Raw genomic sequence first — 5,424 nt, forward strand, 5'->3', positions numbered from 1 at the left:
TCTGAGTTAAATATTATGTTTCATTGAGATTAGCAAGCACCAAATAGCAACAATGAAGAAAAAGCCACTGAAATTCTTAAGAGCAAATAATCTGCCATTCTCTGCTTCTGTATCTGAATCTTATCTGTTCAAGCTATCAAGAAGAAGCTGTCAATCAGCTCTATTGCTGAAATGAAGGAGTAGATGGTACAGTTTAATTTCATTATGGAAATTGATTTGCATCCTTTATATTTCTTGATTGAAATCTTTCCAGGTAATGGCATTGAAGAAGACTCATAAAACTGCCATGACTGGGGTAATAACTATTATTATGATCAAATTTAATAAGAAAAAACTTCCCTACAATATGAGAACTATGAATAATTCATATAAACTGTTGCTTAAAATGTGATAGAGAGGAAAAGACTTGTAGAAAAAAATCTTAATGTATCCAGACAGGGATGGTAACTGGTTTTTGCAAATAATGAATACTTCATGTACAAATGAAGACTAACAAGGCTAGAGGAGAGGACTCCACACAGAGGAAATAATTCCATGTATCTGATTTTTGCGAGATAAGAAGGATGGATGGATTTTTTTTAAAAGAACTGTCACAAAAAGCATATTCTAAAAATTAGATTTTGGAACATCACAATGCTTCTTTTAAATAAGCAATGACTTGAGGAATATTTAAGATGAGTCTGTTTTCATATGTTTGTGAACGATCTATGCAAAAATGAACATTGATCCCAGTGCTCAAATTTAGCATTTTCCTGTATATTATTATTTAACAGTCACAGTGGCCTAGAAATCCAAGTTAACCCTGAAGAATTGGCATAAAATCAATATCAAAAAAATAATTGTTTCAAAAAAGAAGTTTAAAAATGGTTGTTTGTACTTACTTGATATATAGAATTTTTACATGCATAAGTATATCTCTAGCTATAATCAATTTTTTTATTTGAGTTTTGTTTCAGTTTACTTTTATTTCTTTTAACTCTGTTAATTTCTCTGCTTCCTGCTTTTATTGGCTACCATCTGGTGGAAAAAATTGTAATAGCAGAGCAAGGTTAAAAGATATGTAATAAGACAAAGGTTTTAATTGTAAATATGATTGCCACGTAATACTGCTGACATGGGTAGCAAGCTTGATAATACAATTTTGTTCTTATCATACTCAGTTCCATTATCATTACGACTATTCAACTCTTAAATAATTTGGAAATTTATATTTTATGGTTTATGTATAAAATAACTATCATATTTTAATGAGTTCCATGAAGGTAGGGACCAATTTGTTGTGATTATTGCAATGTAACCAGGAAGTCCTTGTTGACCTTGACAGACTTATTTTCCACGTATTATTTCAGCATAATTATTATTAGTGCCCACTTTCACTCTCAAACTATACTGCTTTAGAAAATAAAATACATCATTATTCTGTTTATAATCAGCAATTAGCGTGGTACCTGTGGATACACTGTGCATTAAATATTAATATTATTAATAATTATTAATATTAATATTAATATTAAATGTTAGATAATTTAGGCATGGATTCTCTTATTTTAGAATTTCTTCATGAAGACAATATTAAGAAATTAAACCTTCAATTTTGAATAAAAAATGTAATAGTTGACTTCATGTCTTATTATTTTGGAAGTATATTGCATAGACTATAGGTTATAAAACCTACAAGTTTTTCTTAAGCGGTTAATAATACAATGTGGAATACAAACGTGTGTTCTTTGTTGATTACCTCATGATGTCTCAATAGTCATCTCCCTGCACTTGTTAGTAAATGTGCTGAGAGAATGATTTGACAGATACAATGCATTGTGAAATACATCTTACCAGTTGAAGGAAAAAATTGATATAGTTACATTCACATGTATGCAGATAAGCTGTGTATATCACCTGGCAGAATAATTATATTGTCATTTTATTAACTAATACATTCTCACTATTTTGCACAGAGCATTCCTAAAGATTAATCTCTTAAAGGGTTTATAAATCTCAAAATTTATTTTTATTTATATTCTTTAAGTTATAAATTTTAATCTTTAAAAATTCCAAATATGTTATTATTTCTATGTAATGTTTTTGTTAACATATTTTAATGACCCCAGAAATCACATAGTCAACCTTCTTGATTAAAAGCAGCAGAGGTTATATTCTAATCTGATGCATGCTTATTCCTTTATAAGTTACAGTAATTATCTTCAAAATACTTTAATGTGACAACAGAAATTAACACAGTATTAAAATTTGTTGCAACTAATTGAATTAACTATACCTAAGTCATAAATTTGTTGTTCAAACTGGGTTAATCATTTTCCATTTCTCTTTAAGTAATGTGTTACCCTGGCTATTAAAAAAGAAATTTTACGAGACAACTGGAGAAATCAGAAAACTCATTGGATAGCTGATGATAATTAGAAACTTTTTATGATAGTTGATGATATTATGATCATGTTTTTGAAAGATTGCTTATTTTTAGAGGTACGTATAAAATATATAAGGAAGAATGAAATAATCTCTTGGTTTAGCTCCTTAAACAATGTGAAATGCGGTTAACTAGTGGGGATAAAGATAAAATAAAATTGGTCATAAATTTTTATTCATTGAAGTTGAATGATGGGTACAGGTTTACACTACTATTCTCTCTCTCTCTTGCTCTATGTATGTATATATATATATATATACACACACATATATGTATGTATATTCATATTTGTATATATACAATTATATATATAATTATATGTCTTTCTTGGATATTTTTAATGTACTCACACTTCTTTTAGCTTTTCTCCTGAGTGATAAATGATTTTTTTTCATGTAAAATATCTTAGGCTTACAGTAGGCTTAGTAATATTCTGTATTGAGATAAGGATACTTCTTTCTTTGAGTTATAATATTTTTATGTTTCAGTGTTATTTATTCAAACACATGAAAAGAAGGAATTTATAAAGTGCATTTTGTGTAAAATAATGACATATAATTTTGTTCTAATGGTTTATGTATGAAACCTTTGAATGACAAAATATTTCCTTGACTGGATCATGTATATTTACACAGAAAACTCTGCTTAGTTGTTTCAAGTATTACCTCTAAAATATATCCTGTATCTATTCATTTCAATATTGTATATACTGTTTTGGTTCAAGTTTAAAAAGAAATGATGAATTAGATAAAATATAGAGTGATAATGAAAGTTGTGGTAAACATGGTTTTGATTAGGCTCACTTTTAAACTGTAGCAGTTTAATCATTTATGCATAAAGTGTGTGTTGCATTAAACATCCTTGCTATAATCAGTTTCTATGACAACCAAGAAGCTGGCAGATTATATTGATTCATGCAGGATGGTTTCCAAGGTTGTAACCAATTTATTAGACGTAATTATTGTATTAGAATGACTGGCAATGATAACTCTAATATAAGTGGTAACATTTCACTATTTAAATTATTCTTACACTTCATGGGATACTTATATGCTTAAAAAATCCTTATGCTAATAATTGGAGAAGGCAAAATTGAAGAGCGACTCTAAAGTACATGTTAAGCTAATGAAACTAGAAAAATATAACAATTATGATTTAAGTTTAAAGAACCAGATTGGTTTTTATTTGATATTAGGAGGGTGGAAATAAATATTTACCCATGAATCTATATTGAAAAATCATCTCAGAACCTTTCAAATGACGATAAATCTTAAAATCAATAAGCCGTGTGTCTTATTTCAGGCTGCTATAACAAAATACCACATACATTATTTCTCACAGTTTTAGAGGCTGGAAGTCTGAGATTAGGGCCCCAGCACAGTTGGCTGAAGACCTTCTTCCAGGTCAGAAGGGGTGAGCTAACTCTGTGGTGTCTTTTTTATAAGAGTACTAACCCCATTCACAAGGGCTATTCCTTTATGACCTCAGCAATTCATAAAGGCCCTACCTCCTACTACCATCACATTGTGTACTAAGAGTTCAACATACAAATTTCAAGGGGGACACAAACATTCAGGCCACAGCAACATGTTACCATAATCTTTATCATTTCCTCAAAACAAGTATCCTTTCTGTCCTAAATTGCTTTTCACTTAAAATTTTTTTTTTGGAAGTTACAAGGAAATGATGGAATGATGATGGTTCTTTACCCATTGTATACAAGGGCTCTAAAAATATCTAAGTAGTTTCCTTTTTCGGAGGTTATGGATTGGGTTTGAGGAACTTTTCATTGCCTGTATAAATTGCAAAATAAAATAGTAGTATAGACCTTTGGCTCTCAGAGCAGCACCATGGTCATTGGCAAGAACAAGCATCTTACAAAAAGGCAGCAAAGAAGGAGCCAAGAAGAAAGTAGTTGATCCACTTTCTAAAACATACTGATATGATGTAAAAGCACTAAGTACCTATGTTCAATGTGAGTAATGTTGGAAAAACTTTAGTCTCAAGGACTCAAGGAACCAAAATTGCATCTGATGACCTCAAGGGTAGTGTTTTTGAAGTGAACCTTGCTGAGTTTCAGAATGATGAATCTGCACCTAGAAAATTCAGGCTAATTACTGAGGATATTCTGGGCAAAAACTGCCTGACCAACTTCTATGACATGAATCTTACCAGTGACAAAATGTTCTCTATGATCTAAAAATGGCAGACCATGATTGAAGTTTATATTGAGATCAAGAGTACTGATGGTTATTTAATTCATCTTGTCTCTGTCGGTTTTACTAAAAAAACACATAACAACCAGATTCAGAAGACGTCTTAAGCTCAGGACCACAGCTCCCCAAAATCCGGAAGAAGATTATGGAAATCATGACCCAAAAGTTGTAGACAAATGACTTGAAAGAAGTCATTCCCTACAGGGAATGCGGTTACTAACAGGCCGCAGACTGGTACCAGTCCGAAGCGGGCGGTGGCGGGGGGCTGGTGTTGATGACCTCTGCTTTAGTTCGTGCTCTTTCCCATACAATTTAGAATCAGCTTGTCAAGAAATTCCTCCCTACCTAGTGAGACTTTCTCCTATATTGACCCCTAAAAATTTTATAGCTTTTCCTTTTACAGTTTTAAACTATCTCTAATTTTTTATATATGGTGAGAAAGTAAATTAAATTTGTTTTCTTGCAGTTCAAATGTGTGTGTATGTGTGCCCATGTGCTTTGTGTGTGTGCATACATATTTTGGGGGCTTCTTTATGTTCTAATTGTCAATAAGGCTATGCTATTCTTTAGGTCAGTGGTCCCCAACTGTTTGGCACCAGGGACCAGTTTCGTGGAAGACAGTTTTTCCACGGACAGGGGCGGGGGCCGGGGAATGGTTCAGGCGGTAACGCGAGCAATGAGGAGCAATGGGGAGCAGCCTGGGGGTTGGGGACCCCTGCTTTAGGTTGTGCTCTTTCCCGTACAATTTAGAATCAGGTTGTCAATTTCCATAAAATATCTTTT

The 5,424-nt window shown here is 31.9% G+C and overlaps 1 pseudogene; it reads left to right on the forward strand.

Annotated features, from left to right (window-relative positions):
- Positions 1-4,275: 4,275 nt before the first annotated feature.
- Positions 4,276-4,861, forward strand: LOC133102192 (small ribosomal subunit protein eS1-like; annotated as a pseudogene).
- Positions 4,862-5,424: the final 563 nt, after the last annotated feature.

The sequence above is a fragment of the Eubalaena glacialis genome, chromosome 12, assembly GCF_028564815.1.
Source record: "Eubalaena glacialis isolate mEubGla1 chromosome 12, mEubGla1.1.hap2.+ XY, whole genome shotgun sequence".
NCBI classification, from domain to species: domain Eukaryota; kingdom Metazoa; phylum Chordata; class Mammalia; order Artiodactyla; family Balaenidae; genus Eubalaena; species Eubalaena glacialis.